This window comes from Coenobita brevimanus, chromosome 73 (assembly GCF_032717465.1).
Source record: "Coenobita brevimanus isolate Jiangsu-jjx chromosome 73, ASM3271746v2, whole genome shotgun sequence".
NCBI classification, from domain to species: Eukaryota; Metazoa; Arthropoda; class Malacostraca; order Decapoda; family Coenobitidae; genus Coenobita; species Coenobita brevimanus.
The window spans coordinates 25,140,549-25,160,474 of NC_137026.1; positions in this window are offsets into that span (position 1 = coordinate 25,140,549).

The following is a 19,926-nucleotide window of genomic DNA, read 5'->3' on the forward strand; positions in this document are numbered from 1 at the left end:
AGGGAGCAAGTGAATGAGGAATGAGGGAAGAAAGGAACGGTGAGGGAGACACAGTGAACGCTATGGAGGACCTGGTAAGAGAGCAATATCACTCAGGCAGTGTTAAGTGAAATTCTTGTCCTCCCATTTTATGACCTCCCCATACTTTCCATATCCATTCATTTCTCCGCAACTTCCATACCCTCTCACTTTCCGTATCTACGATGCCTCACCTCATAACTTGCCATAATCTTTAATGCATTGGTTTTATTAACACCCCAGTATACTGTCATTTGTCATGACAAATCTTCCTCTCACCCACTCTTCTACCTACCAGCCACTGTTTATTTCTCTCCGACTATCTCAAGCCAACCCTTCATCACCATCTTCATTGTCCCTTCCACTACTTCTGTGCCTCTTCTATCCCTCCCTCTTGCATCATATTAATTTTCTTCCCTCTCATCTCGCATCTTCCCTTCCACCCAGTCTCTCCCGTCCATCCTGCACCAAAAACAAGTTAATGCTTGTTGCTTATTCTCTGTAAGCTGTTGATCTCCCCCTCTTTTCTTGTTTCTATCTTTGCTGTAACAGGGAGGAGACTGGAATGTCACTGGCATGCCATTACTGTGATACTGGACATTTAGGACAAAAAGTGTTCTTGAAACTAATAGTGGCAGTGCTCGCCGTGAAACACTATTTAAAGAGGAACATCAGTATTTTCTCTTTTACATGAAAATATGTGATGAACTGCTTTTGTTAAAAAGGGGTAATATATCTTAAGAATATATCAGCTTTTACGCACAAAAAAGCATATAGGCTACTGATGACACTAATATAAATGCCATTGGTGGAGAAACTGAAATAATTTTTATCTTACTTAAATCACGGAGTGCTGCCGCACTCCGCGAGTAAGAAAGGCGCAGGTTCAAACTGGCGTCCCGTACCATAGGGTATAGGAGCATTCGCGTGAAAACGGTCGCAGAGGCCAATTCTAAGCTTATGAACTAAAAACCCTTCGCTATTCAAGTGCAAAACTACTCGCAAGCTCACAAAGTCTTGCTAACCTTCGTAGGCGTCGCAAAATCGAACCGCAAAAATATCGATTTTGTTCTTTGTTTCTTTCTTTCGTTTTTCTTCTTCATCAGTCATGACTCCAAAACAAAAATGCGTACGCGAGCGTACTATACATCAAAACGCAGCTTGTCGAGTTTATAGGTTTCATGTTTAGAAAAGCATTCAGGCTACGGTTCGCGAGTTATGACCTGAAAACCTCATCGTGGTCACCCATTTTGCCCAATATTAATTAGCTACAGCTTGCCTACAGTTTAAGAGCGTACCAAAACACTACTTTTCACGGGATGGCACCCTCGTTTTAGTCTTTCAGTATGCTATGCATGTAATAGTTCAAATCTAACACTTGCTTTATGCATAATTACACTTCCACAAAAAAATCATAAACTGGAAAACAAAAATTTTCTTCTAAAATGATTTTTAAGAAGTAGGAATGAAAAAAGTGCACATATAAGAGATTAAAAAAAAAAAAAAAGCACAGACAAAAGAGAGGATGGAGACCTACTTCGTATACCCATTACTCCATTCCATCAGCTAAAAGTTTTTGGCTAAAGTGTGGAATGTAGTATTGAGTATAGGCCTCCAAATCTCCTCCCATCTTGATTACTCTCTTGTTTTTGTGTCTTTTTTTCATCCCTTATCTGTGCACTTTTGCCGTTCCTACTACTTAACAATCATTTTAGAAGAAAAGTTTCGTTTTCTAGTTTCATATTGTGTTAATTACATTCTCTTCCATTTTCATTAACAAAGTGAAAGCCTACATAGCTCAGCTGGTTTAATTTAATTGTTGCTAAGTACAGTGATACAACACATTTTTATATTCTTTGCGTCTGACTTTGGACATTATCTCAGAAGCTCGTCTCGTGGTTCAGCATTTCATCTGCTGCACATGTACAGCGGAGGATTGATCCCGGTAAACCATCAGTCGTTACTAACTTTTTTTTCGATTTGGACATATATTGTGCTCATTCGTTGCGACATTGCACTCATCAGACGCGCATCAGATGTTAACACACGCTTTCTCATGTCGCGTCCTGGGAACCTGTCTACTGAAGCATTCTGTCTGTCGTATTCAAAACTGATGGTACGATATTAATGATGGCGTTTTTATGAAATGTAAGTTGGTTTTATGGAAGATCAGGTAAGGCTGTTTTAACTGTTCAATTCAGAAACTGTTCCTTGTCCAAACTGGGACTGATCTCAGTCTCTTAATGTCAGAGGAGTAGACTGTAGCACCAGTCGAGCAGGGCAGTACTCCCGAGGTGGATGGAAAGCTGATGACAGGGAGTGCTGGAGCTCCCGTTTCATTAGCCCTCAGGACTAGTTCCTGACCATCCCCCTTTGCTGAACTTTTTCAGTGTCTCAGTTACACAGAGAGTAGGCCAGCATGCTCTCCAGCACAAATTTCTCTATCTACACCAAACTACATGCACAGTACACACTACATTTCCTATTCAAAATTCAACAAAAATGGCGTCTCTTCACCAAGCCTCGGAGTCCCCAGGGGGACCATAAATGCCCCCACCATCCGCCCCTCTCCCGGTGACGACTCGAGATGCCTGGAACCACTGTCTGACTCTCTTCTTCTTCATTTCTGCAACATTCGCGGCCTTTCCTCTAACTTTCGCTCTGTTGAGCACCACCTCTCCTCCTCTAAACCTCACCTTATTTTTCTAACGGAGACTCAGCTGTCTGAGGCAACTGAGAGCAAACCCTTTTCTGTATCCTCCTACTTTCTCTATACTCATTTCAAAGCCAAAGGTGGCTGTTGTGTATAAATTCGCAATGACTTATCTTGCTCTCGTGTTCCTGAACTCGATTCTTCTGAATTCTCTACACTCTGGCTTCGGCTTTCCTGTCATTCTCTGACTAAATATATCTGTGCTGTTTACTTATCCTCTAATTCTACTGACTATCAAAAATTCTTCGACTATCTTACTTCTACGATGGAACACATTCTATCCATTTCTCCTTTCTCTGAAATCTCCATTCTAGGAGATTTCAATGTTCACCACCACCTTTGGCTCTCCTCTCCTTTCACGGATCCACCTGGTGAACAAGCCTACATCTTTTCTATCTTTAATGACCTAGAGCAGCTTGTACGGCACACTACCCATATCCCTGACCGCCTTGGAGAGAGCTCCAACATACTCTTCCTCACAACTAATCCTTCTGCTTACTCTGTTAATCTTTTCTCTCCGTTGGGCTCCTCCAATCACAACCTTATTACCTTAACCTGTCCTATCACTCAGGTACGCCCTGTGGACCCTCCAGGGAAACGTCGTCTGTGGCATTTTGGAGCCGCGGACTGGGAGGCCCTCAGGCAGTACTTCTTTGATTTTCCCTGGAATGATTATTGCTTCCATGGCCGTGAGCCATCTGAGTGTGCCTTGCGCATTACGGAGGTTATTCTCTCGGGCATGGAAGCATACATTCCCTTCTCATATCCTTTGACTAATGCAAGAAAGCCTTGGTTTAATCACTCTTGTTCTAATGCTGTCCGGAACAAGGAGAGGGGCTATAAAATGTACCGGAGCCAACCCACCCCTGAATCACATCTTTACGTTTCTGTCGGAATCATGCTAAGTCTGTTCTTCACTCTACTAATAATAATTTCATCCATACTAAATGCTTTCAACTCTCCAACTCGAATTCTTCCCGCTCCTTCTGGCACCTTGCCAAAAATCTTTCTAACAACTTTACCTCATCATCCTTCCCTCCTCTTTTCTACTCTGATGGTTCTGTAGCTATTTCTTCTACTGATAAAGCAGATCTCTTCGCACAGACTTTCTCCTCCAATTCCACCTTAGACGATTCCGGTGCTGTTCCTCCATCACTTCCCCCCTCTGACTTCCTCATGGCTGACATTAAAATTTCTTCAGTTGATGTATTTTCTGCCATCACTGGCCTCAGTACAAACAAGGCATATGGGCCTGATGGGGTCCCTCCTGTTGTTCTCAAGAACTGTGCTTCTGTGCTTACACCCTGCCTAGGCAAACTCTTTCGCCTTTGTCTGTCAACTTGTACCTTTCCTTCTTGCTGGAAGTTTGCTCTCATTCAGACAGTCCCAAAGAAGGGTGACCACTCCCAACCCTCCAACTATCGTCCAATTGCTTTAACGTCCTGTATTTCAAAAGTTTTCGAGTCAATTCTCAATAGAAAAATTATAAGGCATCTTTCCTATCACAACCTTCTTTCCGATCGTCAGTATGGGTTCCGTCAGGGACGCTCCACTGGCGATCTTCTCACCTACCTTTCAGACTCCTGGTCATCCTCCTTTCGGGACTTTGGCGAAAGCTTTGCCATTGCACTTGACATCTCAAAGGCTTTCGATCGAGTCTGGCATAAATCTTTAATTTCCAAACTGCCCTCCTGCGGTTTCTATCCTTCTATCTTTGCCTTCATCGCTAGCTTCCTTTCTGGTCGTTCTATAGCCGCAGTTGTAGACGGCCATCGTTGTTCTCCTAGATCTATCAACAGTGGTGTTCCTCAGGGCTCTGTCCTATCACCAACTTTCTTCCTTTTATTCATCAATGATCTTCTAAGCTGTACATCTAACCCTATCCACTCATACGCTGATGACTCCACCCTTCACCTTTCCATTCTGTTCCTGCAACGCCCATCTCAACAGTTACTTCAACAAACAAGGGATGAGGCTTTGGTACACCTAATGTCTGACTTGGCTCGTATCTCTGACTGGGGTAAAAATAATATGGTTGTTTTTAATGCATCTAAGACTCAGTTCTTACACCTATCAACCCAACAAAATCTTCCACAGGTATACCCACTAATGTTTAATAATATTCAGCTTAATCCTGCATCATCCTTGAACATGCTTGGGGTTTCATTTACTCGGGACTTATCTTGGAAAGATCATATTACATCTCTTGTAAAATCTGCTTCCAAGAGACTGGGTGTGCTAAGCCGACTCCACTCTTTCTTTACCCCTGCACAATTGTTGACTCTATACTGGGGTTTTATCCGCCCCTGTGTGGAGTACAACTCTCATGTGTGGGGAGGCTCCCCACATACAGCTCTTCTCAATAGGGTGGAGTCAAAGGCTTTTCGTCTCATTAACTCTCCTCCTCTTACTGACTCCCTTCAACCTCTGTCTCTTCGCCGCACTGTTGCATCTTTATCTCTTTTCTATCGCTACTTTAATGGTCACTGCTCTTCTGAACTGTCTGCTTGCATTCCTCCACCTCTACGACGGGCGCGTAGCACCCGTCGGGCAGCAAACTCTCATCCCTTTTCTGTCCAACTCTCTAATGCAAGAGTTAACCGTTACTCCCAGTCTTTCATTTATGCAACAGGTCAGCTCTGGAACTGTCTCCCTCTGTCTGTATTTCCTGCTGCCTATGATCTCCAGTCTTTCAAACGCAGTGTGTCCAGGCATCTCAAAATGATCGGATTTTGAATTTGGCTCTCTATTGTATTTTGTTTTTCTTTTGGAGGGAACTGTTACTGCGGGCTCATGGCCTTTGGTTCCTTCTTCCTCGCATTAAAAAAAAAAAAAAAAAAAAAAGAGCAATTCCTGTGTTACCTGACCACCACCTCCCCCGCTGATACCCACAGATATCCACGGACTCTCGTGGTATGCTAGGACTATGATATGTGTATTGGTATTATGTTATTACTGGGCTCTTTTTTTTTATGATACGTCGAGTGGGCCATTTGAAAGTACTGTGAACATAGTGATATCAAATGCATAATTTTCACTGCAACAGTCAGGATCGAACCCCAAACCCCACTATCTCCAATCCACCCTCTATCTATTGCACATCTGCTGTGATCAGAACTGTGGAATACTGTTTATCATTTCATACTTGGTGCTTGATTCTCTGCAGGACCAGATCGTCTCCAACGAGGAAGGGTGATAGCTAGCATTAACTCATCTCCAAGTTGGTCAAATACAGATCGGGAAGTGCTGTTTACAAGGAGTGTAGGTATCTAACCCAGGACCAGAGCATCATAAAGGGAGATGATTCTGTTACCATAAAGCCTTCACGCCTCCAGACATGAATACAGATGGACCCAAAAGGCAAGCAGTGGCGTCTGGTGGACTTGTATAAAGGTCTCTCGTTTGAGTTGCCATGTCATAACCCCTCGCCCCATGTGCCTCCCTTCCACCATCTCTCAACGTGATTAGCGCTGCCATATTTTCTCCCTCGCTTCCTCTGTCTTCCGTTCACACTCCCTCTGTCTAATTAATGTTGCCATATGTTTCCCTTCACCCTTCCTGCCTCCCTCCCTCAGGCATCACCAGGCATGACACCCCTCTCGCTTGCTTATCCATCACCAGACCGGCACATTATTGTTATAAATGTTTTTTGTGAGTAGGAGTAGTGGACAAACTCAGAAGGCAAGCGCAGCAAATGGTTTCAGTAATGTCCTCTCTGTGAATTTCTCTTCCTATTGACTACAGCCCTCTTTGATATTCCTTTATATTTTTATGTGCATCATAATGAGCGTCCTGATAATTAGGTAATGGCAACTTCCCTCTTCAGTAGGATTAAATGTTTTATATTTAAGTCTGGTTTCATGCACATGATTTGCTTCAGGTTTTTAAGAAGCTCTGTGACAGGGTATTAAAAACCTTCAGCCGTTACACACTTTAATGATTTATCACATTTATTCTTTCTACCACCATACGATTTTTTAAAGCATAGAGAGAACTTCTTGTAGTGCATTTGATAAAGCAATATAGATAACACCTTAACCAGTGAAGCAGTGTGGATGGCTAGGCGTGCTTGAGATCGAAGTGTAATATGAGGTGAGGAGAAATCAAAGTTGATTTTATTTACAATGACTGTCCCAGCTTTTCCCCTTCATCCTTTCCTCTTCGTTCTCTCTCTTCTTTCTCCACTTTCCTTCATTTTATTGCCACCCCTCCCCCCCACCACATTCGCCGCTTTCTTAAACATTTTCTTCCTGAAACTGGAAATCAAAGGTTGAGAATTTGCCTCTTTCTACTGCACCGTTTCTTTTGCTGTAAATCGTATTTTTTTTCTTCTTCCTCGTCGTTGTCGTCGTTCTTGCTTAGGGGCAGTGTACTGACATAAGGGCTTGAAGCTTGGAGTCTGTTTTCCGTGACCCCGAATCTCATTTTATTCATCTCAACACATTTTCAGACTTCCACCCCCCCCCCCTTTAAAAGAAAAGAGGCAAGAATCATATTTGTGTCCGAGTTGACGGAGATGATTTGACGTTTTCCCTTACTTGATATGCTTTCTTTGTTCAGTTATGAATTTTTTTACTCCAATTGGCTGACACTGCACGTGTTGGCACTTCGGTTTCTTACCCAGATATAATGGTTTGTCTTCTGTAAGCAAATTACTTCCCTAATTTGTTTGTGACAGAAACCACATTTGAACATATATATGCTATCGCGGAGAGATGCAGCAAGCCAGTCAGTCGTCACATGGGATACAATTAGCCTTGTAACTCCTAGTATTGTGTGTGTGTGTGTGTGTGTGTGTGTGTGTGTGTGTGTATGTGTGTGTGTGTGTGTGTGTGTGTGTGCGTGCGTGTGAGAGAGAGAGAGAGAGAGAGAGAGAGAGAGAGAGAGAGAACTGCATTCCGCGCTAATTCTCAAAATGGATCTGAAGTATTATTGACTTTGGTCTACATCTACACCTTCCGGGGTACGGTGGGACGTGGGAGGCACATATGGCAGTGTGGAATGATGGACAAAGGCAGTTAAAGTAAGGTTTGTACAGAAAAGATGTGATGTATTGGGTGTGTATGAAACACAAGTGACGAGGAGCAAAGTGAAGGATCGGGAAGATGTTACACTGTCGTGAGCAGTACAAAGTCAAATATAGACAGGTATGCTTGGAGAGGTAGGCTTTCTGATGATTGCTGAATACAGTTAGACCACAGATGCGAATGAGAGAAACTTGCCAACTTAGTATGTGTATAAACAAAAGTTAACATTTTAACGGGAAAAGAAAGGAAATGATATTTAATGCTTGCATCTCAGTCTGTATATGAGAGAAGGGAGTGTGAGCTGGTGGGAGGGCAGCGAAATGGTGGGGGACAGGGCGACATGGAGGCGGTTTGTTTGTGGTCACCCTTTACGGGATTAAGGTGTCTGGCAATAAAAGATTGATAGATCTCAGTGTGACTCAGCACGTTGGTTACATCCTGCAGTTTTAGTATACCTGAGTTTATTTTCAATCCAGCGTGAACTGACCAGTAGCCTTGTTTGGGTTTGTGTTTGTTACCCTGTGAAATTGTGGTGAGGTTTTTTGTTTACATCCTCGGTGCTAGTAAGCTGCATAGTTTCTTTGACACATGGGTCAATATATTATATACTTGTTTGGTTGAGATTATGTAAATTGGATTTTGTCTGACATGAGGTCTCTCATCCATCGTGAATAAAGGCTCATTCTAACGTAATTTAGAAATATTCTTTTGCCAGATCTTGCTGATCCTTCTGCGGCTTACAAGAGTCTCATCATTTATTACTTGCTATACATCGGTGGCAGTTCATTGTCTTTGTTATGTCGCTGGTTGGGATTAGGACGACAAGACAAGAAGAAAACAGTGTGGTAGACAGTCATTCACTCACAACCACACCGATACCGTACAATGACCTCACCATTAGCTTACGACGACCACACCACTACCTTCATTCACTACCATACTGTCACTTCACCACTACCACACCACCACCTTCGCATACTTCTCCAATACTACACCACTACCTTCACCCACTGTCTCATTCTTGGCCTTCTCCCCGCATCTGATATTTAAATATTCCTCAGATAATGAAGCTCGTGGCCTTTATTAAAAATATCTTTATTAGCTTTCCTGATCACCCTATTTTTCCTCAATCTTTCTCCATACTTCACTCCTGCCTGATCCCAGAAATCTCAGTCTGTCCTCACTCCCATTTTCTCATGTACATCGGCCTTCAAAATTTGTATAATTCCTTTCCTCATTTTTCTCTCACACTCCATCCCATCCTGTGTTTTCACCTTTTCTTCCTGACTCTTTAGTTCTTCTTCCCTCTTTACCTCCGGACGTAATAACGGATCTCTCCACTATCCCGGATCCAGTTCATTAAGTTTGTTTCTCAATTTTTCCCCTCACTACCGCTGCAGCATTTCCCTTCCCTCTAACTCACAGTCACTCTCTGCTCCCGCGCCTAACTGCTTGAATCTCTGTCTGTCCGCTGGACCTCTGCCTTCACACCTCAACCCCGCTTCTCCTTCATGGCGCCATTAGAACTGGGAACCAGAAATAGTGATGGTAAAAAATTTTATACCCAATAAAATACCCCATATAATACATAAAAACTGATTTGAATGTGAGGTGGGATAATTAATATGTCTCTGAGTATTAAAGAAGGTAATATACCTGTCAATAAAAGTGTGTGTGTGTGTGTGTGTGTGTGTGTGTGTGTAAATGTTCCAGGATGGAGCTTCCTTCGTTGGCGAATGGTTCATCACCATTACAAAAATTCGCCACCACAACCATTATGTCATCACTCTGAACACCCTCACGTCCACCACAATCCACTCTCACTACCAGTCTCACTATCACTGTCACTATTCTTTCTTCCTTCACCACCACTCTCACCACTACCACCACCACAACACCTGTATCAGTATGATTACCACCGCCACAATAACCACTACACCACCGTAACCATACTAGCTCATCCATCACTATGACTACCACACACAACCCCCTCCATTACTATCACTACCACAAACAACCCCTTCCATTACTGTCACAACCACACACCACTACCACCACCACCACCACCACCACACAACATCATTCAGCAACATCATACTATTATAAATTCCACCACAACTGTAGTTATCAACCATCAGCACACACACACACACACACACACACACACACACACACACAACCTCACTATTATTTCACATATTTTTCCACCTCTCTCGTTCCCTCCCTCCAAACGTTCCTCTCTTCACCTTTATCCTGTTGTGTCGACTTTTCTCATTTTTCCCATATCTATTTCCCTTTCCTTGTTCCCATATCCATTTGCCCTTTAATTTTTCCCATCCCCTTTTTTTCTTGTATCCACTCCAATTTTATTCTTTCCTCCCTTCTGGCATTTTACAGCTCGTCGCTTTGTGCCCAGCTGCTTCCTTCTGTTCCACCTCTCTTTTGCTTCTCTGTCCTCTCATATTCCTCTGTCCACGCCATGCCCCTCTCCCTCTCTTTCCTCTCTTGCTTCTCTGTCCTCGTCTCCATTCTCTCCCCACCTCCCTTTTATCTCTATGTTCTCCCTCTAATACTGGCCTCGTCCCCCTTCTCACCTCACCTTTTTTGTGCCTCATTGTCCTCTCTTGTTCCCCAGTCCTCGTCTTCCTTCTCTCCCCTCTTCCCTTCCACCTTTCTGTCCTCTCTTGCTCCTCTGTCCTTGTCTCCCTTCTCTCTCCTCCTCCCTTCTGCCTATCTGTCCTCTCATGCTCCTCTGTCCTCGTCTCCCATCTCTCCACCCTCTCTGCCCCTTCTGCCCTCAGCCGTCTTCTGCCATGTACTTCTGCCATTACCCTTCTTCATTAACTACTTCGTCACCCCAGCATTGTTGTCAACCAGTATCTCCGTAATGTCCCTGCGTGTCGGTTCCTCCTTCGCCATTCCCTCTCCATCTCTGCCCTTCAGCCAGTTTCCTCTTCTCTTTGCTGCCTCGCCCTCGCGTCCCCTCCTCCCAATTGCTCGATTTACTCCTGCTTCCTCTCATGCGTCCACACTTGCTCAGCACTGGCATGCCTGCTTTTTCTTCTGCCATTTCTGAAATAATCTGTTTTCATGCCTCTGCACACCTATGGTGGAGGAGACATTCAGCGATTGGTCTATCCGTCCGTGTGAGCGTGCGTTCATGGGTCCGTGCGTCCGTAGCACTATTGTGGGAGCGATATCTTCTGAACCCATCGACAGATTTCCACCGAACATATGTCAGTGATGCAGTATGAGATGAACTGATTACATCAGCAAGGTCGTAGGGTCAAACGTCAGCAAGGTCATGGGGTCAAAGTATAGGTCATATGGGGTCAGCTTTGTTTATCCTTGTGAACGCAATATCTCCTGAACCGCTGGGCGGTTTTCGACCAAACTTTAATCAGTAATACTGTACAGTATGAAGGGACAATGAAATGTTTAAGTCACCAAGGTCAAGGGGTCAAAAGTCAAGGTCATACGACATTGTCTACCCTTGTGGGTACGATATCTCCTGAACTCCTCGACGGATTTTGACCAACCTTTTTTCAGTGATAAAATATGAAGGACGATGAAATGATTTAGGTCAGCAAGGTCAAGAGGTCAAAGGTCATGGTCATAATCTGGTCGACTTAATTTATCTTTGGTCTCATTTCAACCCCAAATGAACCCTGTCATGGAGGCTGTATGGCGAGTTCGTGCGCAGTGCAATTGTTACAGGATATAATCAAAATGCGATTTGGAGGTTCAGGTGTAATATAACTTTTTTTTTTTTTGACGTTCAAGACAGCGGAACTTAGAATAAACATGGTCCCCTCAATTGCATTTTGGCTTTCTTCTGTCACCCCAGCTCTTGTTGGTTGTCGTCATTAATAGGCTACATCCATCTGTCCCTGGTGACCACCTGAACCAATTATCCTCTGCATCAAGGCCTAAAGAAGTACATCTCTAGCTCTTGCTCTGCATCAGTACCACCCACCACACAACTATACACTCGTCTGAACCGTCTTGCACGCTTTCCCTTACTCTCATCTTCACATACGCATAATGTCACCCATCACTCCATGTAAACCCCTATCTCAGTCATCTTATACTCTTTCCCATATCCTCATCTTCACCTAGGCATATTGTCACTAATCACTCCCCTAGTCCCTTATATCGGTCATCTTATACTCTTTCCCTTACCTTCATCTTCACCTAGGCATACTGTCACCCATCACTCCCACTATCCTTATCCTTCCTTTCCTTCCGTTGCCTTACTTTCTCCATCATTTCAGAACCACATCTCTCCTCATACTCAGCACCAGTTAACTGTTTCAGTCATATATTAATTTCTGTTCATAGTCTTAAAACTAATCAACGCTTTCTCCTCTGTCCTATTCCCACTCTTTCGACACCTTCCAGTCTTTCCCCTCGTTTCATTCCAGTCCATTCTTCCATTTCATTCATTTCCACATTGTACTTCCCTCCCACTACTCTCAGGCTAATCACCCTCTTTGCACCATTTCGTTCTGTCCTACATACTTGCCTTCCATTTGTCCCACCATTACCTCTAATTGCCTCCTCTCTCTCTCTCTCTCTCTCTCTCTCTCTCTCTCTCTCTCTCTCAAATACAACTCCATTCGAGCCATTTCACAATACGTCACACTTAGTCCTTGCTCCTCCATGCTAATCCTCTTACCCTCCTCCCTTCACCCATTCCTCTCTATACCGGGTACTTATTCTCAAGTTTAAGCTCTACTGCCACCCTATTACTCATGAAGAGGCATGGGAGGGTATGGAAGGAGGGATATAAAGGAGGAAGGGAAAGATATGGAAGGCTGAGAGAAGAAGCAAGGTAAGGATGTGGGAGGCAGAGGCAGGAAGGATGGAAGGTATGGGTGAGGAAGAAAAAAATAATGGATGTAGGAAAAGAGGGATGGAACCAGACTGAGGGAGAAAGGTAATGGTGAGGGATGCACGATGAAGGAGGAGGGGAATGATGAGCGAGGCGGAAGTGTGGAGGACGAGGGAGGACGGGAAGAATAGGGGAGGCAATGAAAGAGAGAAGGCGAAGGATGAAAATGGCAGAGTGGAGGAATGAATGATGAGACAGCTAGACTGGTGGAGGAAGAAATGAATAATGAAGGAGAAAAGAATGAGGTAGGAAGGGAAGGGTGAGGGAGGCAGACAGAGGGAGCGACGGATGGATGAGGATAGTGAAGGAAGGAAGGGTGAAAGAGACAATCTAATGGGGGAAGGGAAGGGTGAGGAAGGAAGGAAGAATAAGAGAGAAAGGGAAATAATAGAGTCAGACTAATGGGGGAAGGGAAGGGTGAGGAAGGAAGGAAGAATAAAAGAGGGAGGGAAATAATAGAGTGAGTCTGAGGGAGCAAGTGAATGAGGAATGAGGGAAGAAAGGAACGGTGAGGGAGACACAGTGAACGCTATGGAGGACCTGGTAAGAGAGCAATATCACTCAGGCAGTGTTAAGTGAAATTCTTGTCCTCCCATTTTATGACCTCCCCATACTTTCCATATCCATTCATTTCTCCGCAACTTCCATACCCTCTCACTTTCCGTATCTACGATGCCTCACCTCATAACTTGCCATAATCTTTAATGCATTGGTTTTATTAACACCCCAGTATACTGTCATTTGTCATGACAAATCTTCCTCTCACCCACTCTTCTACCTACCAGCCACTGTTTATTTCTCTCCGACTATCTCAAGCCAACCCTTCATCACCATCTTCATTGTCCCTTCCACTACTTCTGTGCCTCTTCTATCCCTCCCTCTTGCATCATATTAATTTTCTTCCCTCTCATCTCGCATCTTCCCTTCCACCCAGTCTCTCCCGTCCATCCTGCACCAAAAACAAGTTAATGCTTGTTGCTTATTCTCTGTAAGCTGTTGATCTCCCCCTCTTTTCTTGTTTCTATCTTTGCTGTAACAGGGAGGAGACTGGAATGTCACTGGCATGCCATTACTGTGATACTGGACATTTAGGACAAAAAGTGTTCTTGAAACTAATAGTGGCAGTGCTCGCCGTGAAACACTATTTAAAGAGGAACATCAGTATTTTCTCTTTTACATGAAAATATGTGATGAACTGCTTTTGTTAAAAAGGGGTAATATATCTTAAGAATATATCAGCTTTTACGCACAAAAAAGCATATAGGCTACTGATGACACTAATATAAATGCCATTGGTGGAGAAACTGAAATAATTTTTATCTTACTTAAATCACGGAGTGCTGCCGCACTCCGCGAGTAAGAAAGGCGCAGGTTCAAACTGGCGTCCCGTACCATAGGGTATAGGAGCATTCGCGTGAAAACGGTCGCAGAGGCCAATTCTAAGCTTATGAACTAAAAACCCTTCGCTATTCAAGTGCAAAACTACTCGCAAGCTCACAAAGTCTTGCTAACCTTCGTAGGCGTCGCAAAATCGAACCGCAAAAATATCGATTTTGTTCTTTGTTTCTTTCTTTCGTTTTTCTTCTTCATCAGTCATGACTCCAAAACAAAAATGCGTACGCGAGCGTACTATACATCAAAACGCAGCTTGTCGAGTTTATAGGTTTCATGTTTAGAAAAGCATTCAGGCTACGGTTCGCGAGTTATGACCTGAAAACCTCATCGTGGTCACCCATTTTGCCCAATATTAATTAGCTACAGCTTGCCTACAGTTTAAGAGCGTACCAAAACACTACTTTTCACGGGATGGCACCCTCGTTTTAGTCTTTCAGTATGCTATGCATGTAATAGTTCAAATCTAACACTTGCTTTATGCATAATTACACTTCCACAAAAAAATCATAAACTGGAAAACAAAAATTTTCTTCTAAAATGATTTTTAAGAAGTAGGAATGAAAAAAGTGCACATATAAGAGATAAAAAAAAAAAGAAAAAAAAAAAAAAAGCACAGACAAAAGAGAGGATGGAGACCTACTTCGTATACCCATTACTCCATTCCATCAGCTAAAAGTTTTTGGCTAAAGTGTGGAATGTAGTATTGAGTATAGGCCTCCAAATCTCCTCCCATCTTGATTACTCTCTTGTTTTTGTGTCTTTTTTCATCCCTTATCTGTGCACTTTTGCCGTTCCTACTACTTAACAATCATTTTAGAAGAAAAGTTTCGTTTTCTAGTTTCATATTGTGTTAATTACATTCTCTTCCATTTTCATTAACAAAGTGAAAGCCTACATAGCTCAGCTGGTTTAATTTAATTGTTGCTAAGTACAGTGATACAACACATTTTTATATTCTTTGCGTCTGACTTTGGACATTATCTCAGAAGCTCGTCTCGTGGTTCAGCATTTCATCTGCTGCACATGTACAGCGGAGGATTGATCCCGGTAAACCATCAGTCGTTACTAACTTTTTTTTTTCGATTTGGACATATATTGTGCTCATTCGTTGCGACATTGCACTCATCAGACGCGCATCAGATGTTAACACACGCTTTCTCATGTCGCGTCCTGGGAACCTGTCTACTGAAGCATTCTGTCTGTCGTATTCAAAACTGATGGTACGATATTAATGATGGCGTTTTTATGAAATGTAAGTTGGTTTTATGGAAGATCAGGTAAGGCTGTTTTAACTGTTCAATTCAGAAACTGTTCCTTGTCCAAACTGGGACTGATCTCAGTCTCTTAATGTCAGAGGAGTAGACTGTAGCACCAGTCGAGCAGGGCAGTACTCCCGAGGTGGATGGAAAGCTGATGACAGGGAGTGCTGGAGCTCCCGTTTCATTAGCCCTCAGGACTAGTTCCTGACCATCCCCCTTTGCTGAACTTTTTCAGTGTCTCAGTTACACAGAGAGTAGGCCAGCATGCTCTCCAGCACAAATTTCTCTATCTACACCAAACTACATGCACAGTACACACTACATTTCCTATTCAAAATTCAACAAAAATGGCGTCTCTTCACCAAGCCTCGGAGTCCCCAGGGGGGGGGACCATAAATGCCCCCACCATCCGCCCCTCTCCCGGTGACGACTCGAGATGCCTGGAACCACTGTCTGACTCTCTTCTTCTTCATTTCTGCAACATTCGCGGCCTTTCCTCTAACTTTCGCTCTGTTGAGCACCACCTCTCCTCCTCTAAACCTCACCTTATTTTTCTAACGGAGACTCAGCTGTCTGAGGCAACTGAGAGCAAACCCTTTTCTGTATCCTCCTACTTTCTCTATACTCATTTCAAAGCCAAAGGTGGCTGTTGTGTATAAATTCGCAATGACTTATCTTGCTCTCGTGTTCCTGAACTCGATTCTTCTGAATTCTCTACACTCTGGCTTCGGCTTTCCTGTCATTCTCTGACTAAATATATCTGTGCTGTTTACTTATCCTCTAATTCTACTGACTATCAAAAATTCTTCGACTATCTTACTTCTACGATGGAACACATTCTATCCATTTCTCCTTTCTCTGAAATCTCCATTCTAGGAGATTTCAATGTTCACCACCACCTTTGGCTCTCCTCTCCTTTCACGGATCCACCTGGTGAACAAGCCTACATCTTTTCTATCTTTAATGACCTAGAGCAGCTTGTACGGCACACTACCCATATCCCTGACCGCCTTGGAGAGAGCTCCAACATACTCTTCCTCACAACTAATCCTTCTGCTTACTCTGTTAATCTTTTCTCTCCGTTGGGCTCCTCCAATCACAACCTTATTACCTTAACCTGTCCTATCACTCAGGTACGCCCTGTGGACCCTCCAGGGAAACGTCGTCTGTGGCATTTTGGAGCCGCGGACTGGGAGGCCCTCAGGCAGTACTTCTTTGATTTTCCCTGGAATGATTATTGCTTCCATGGCCGTGAGCCATCTGAGTGTGCCTTGCGCATTACGGAGGTTATTCTCTCGGGCATGGAAGCATACATTCCCTTCTCATATCCTTTGACTAATGCAAGAAAGCCTTGGTTTAATCACTCTTGTTCTAATGCTGTCCGGAACAAGGAGAGGGGCTATAAAATGTACCGGAGCCAACCCACCCCTGAATCACATCTTTACGTTTCTGTCGGAATCATGCTAAGTCTGTTCTTCACTCTACTAATAATAATTTCATCCATACTAAATGCTTTCAACTCTCCAACTCGAATTCTTCCCGCTCCTTCTGGCACCTTGCCAAAAATCTTTCTAACAACTTTACCTCATCATCCTTCCCTCCTCTTTTCTACTCTGATGGTTCTGTAGCTATTTCTTCTACTGATAAAGCAGATCTCTTCGCACAGACTTTCTCCTCCAATTCCACCTTAGACGATTCCGGTGCTGTTCCTCCATCACTTCCCCCCTCTGACTTCCTCATGGCTGACATTAAAATTTCTTCAGTTGATGTATTTTCTGCCATCACTGGCCTCAGTACAAACAAGGCATATGGGCCTGATGGGGTCCCTCCTGTTGTTCTCAAGAACTGTGCTTCTGTGCTTACACCCTGCCTAGGCAAACTCTTTCGCCTTTGTCTGTCAACTTGTACCTTTCCTTCTTGCTGGAAGTTTGCTCTCATTCAGACAGTCCCAAAGAAGGGTGACCACTCCCAACCCTCCAACTATCGTCCAATTGCTTTAACGTCCTGTATTTCAAAAGTTTTCGAGTCAATTCTCAATAGAAAAATTATAAGGCATCTTTCCTATCACAACCTTCTTTCCGATCGTCAGTATGGGTTCCGTCAGGGACGCTCCACTGGCGATCTTCTCACCTACCTTTCAGACTCCTGGTCATCCTCCTTTCGGGACTTTGGCGAAAGCTTTGCCATTGCACTTGACATCTCAAAGGCTTTCGATCGAGTCTGGCATAAATCTTTAATTTCCAAACTGCCCTCCTGCGGTTTCTATCCTTCTATCTTTGCCTTCATCGCTAGCTTCCTTTCTGGTCGTTCTATAGCCGCAGTTGTAGACGGCCATCGTTGTTCTCCTAGATCTATCAACAGTGGTGTTCCTCAGGGCTCTGTCCTATCACCAACTTTCTTCCTTTTATTCATCAATGATCTTCTAAGCTGTACATCTAACCCTATCCACTCATACGCTGATGACTCCACCCTTCACCTTTCCATTCTGTTCCTGCAACGCCCATCTCAACAGTTACTTCAACAAACAAGGGATGAGGCTTTGGTACACCTAATGTCTGACTTGGCTCGTATCTCTGACTGGGGTAAAAATAATATGGTTGTTTTTAATGCATCTAAGACTCAGTTCTTACACCTATCAACCCAACAAAATCTTCCACAGGTATACCCACTAATGTTTAATAATATTCAGCTTAATCCTGCATCATCCTTGAACATGCTTGGGGTTTCATTTACTCGGGACTTATCTTGGAAAGATCATATTACATCTCTTGTAAAATCTGCTTCCAAGAGACTGGGTGTGCTAAGCCGACTCCACTCTTTCTTTACCCCTGCACAATTGTTGACTCTATACTGGGGTTTTATCCGCCCCTGTGTGGAGTACAACTCTCATGTGTGGGGAGGCTCCCCACATACAGCTCTTCTCAATGGGGTGGAGTCAAAGGCTTTTCGTCTCATTAACTCTCCTCCTCTTACTGACTCCCTTCAACCTCTGTCTCTTCGCCGCACTGTTGCATCTTTATCTCTTTTCTATCGCTACTTTAATGGTCACTGCTCTTCTGAACTGTCTGCTTGCATTCCTCCACCTCTACGACGGGCGCGTAGCACCCGTCGGGCAGCAAACTCTCATCCCTTTTCTGTCCAACTCTCTAATGCAAGAGTTAACCGTTACTCCCAGTCTTTCATTTATGCAACAGGTCAGCTCTGGAACTGTCTCCCTCTGTCTGTATTTCCTGCTGCCTATGATCTCCAGTCTTTCAAACGCAGTGTGTCCAGGCATCTCAAAATGATCGGATTTTGAATTTGGCTCTCTATTGTATTTTGTTTTTCTTTTGGAGGGAACTGTTACTGCGGGCTCATGGCCTTTGGTTCCTTCTTCCTCGCATTAAAAAAAAAAAAAAAAAAAAAGAGCAATTCCTGTGTTACCTGACCACCACCTCCCCCGCTGATACCCACAGATATCCACGGACTCTCGTGGTATGCTAGGACTATGATATGTGTATTGGTATTATGTTATTACTGGGCTCTTTTTTTTATGATACGTCGAGTGGGCCATTTGAAAGTACTGTGAACATAGTGATATCAAATGCATAATTTTCACTGCAACAGTCAGGATCGAACCCCAAACCCCACTATCTCCAATCCACCCTCTATCTATTGCACATCTGCTGTGATCAGAACTGTGGAATACTGTTTATCATTTCATACTTGGTGCTTGATTCTCTGCAGGACCAGATCGTCTCCAACGAGGAAGGGTGATAGCTAGCATTAACTCATCTCCAAGTTGGTCAAATACAGATCGGGAAGTGCTGTTTACAAGGAGTGTAGGTATCTAACCCAGGACCAGAGCATCATAAAGGGAGATGATTCTGTTACCATAAAGCCTTCACGCCTCCAGACATGAATACAGATGGACCCAAAAGGCAAGCAGTGGCGTCTGGTGGACTTGTATAAAGGTCTCTCGTTTGAGTTGCCATGTCATAACCCCTCGCCCCATGTGCCTCCCTTCCACCATCTCTCAACGTGATTAGCGCTGCCATATTTTCTCCCTCGCTTCCTCTGTCTTCCGTTCACACTCCCTCTGTCTAATTAATGTTGCCATATGTTTCCCTTCACCCTTCCTGCCTCCCTCCCTCAGGCATCACCAGGCATGACACCCCTCTCGCTTGCTTATCCATCACCAGACCGGCACATTATTGTTATAAATGTTTTTTGTGAGTAGGAGTAGTGGACAAACTCAGAAGGCAAGCGCAGCAAATGGTTTCAGTAATGTCCTCTCTGTGAATTTCTCTTCCTATTGACTACAGCCCTCTTTGATATTCCTTTATATTTTTATGTGCATCATAATGAGCGTCCTGATAATTAGGTAATGGCAACTTCCCTCTTCAGTAGGATTAAATGTTTTATATTTAAGTCTGGTTTCATGCACATGATTTGCTTCAGGTTTTTAAGAAGCTCTGTGACAGGGTATTAAAAACCTTCAGCCGTTACACACTTTAATGATTTATCACATTTATTCTTTCTACCACCATACGATTTTTTAAAGCATAGAGAGAACTTCTTGTAGTGCATTTGATAAAGCAATATAGATAACACCTTAACCAGTGAAGCAGTGTGGATGGC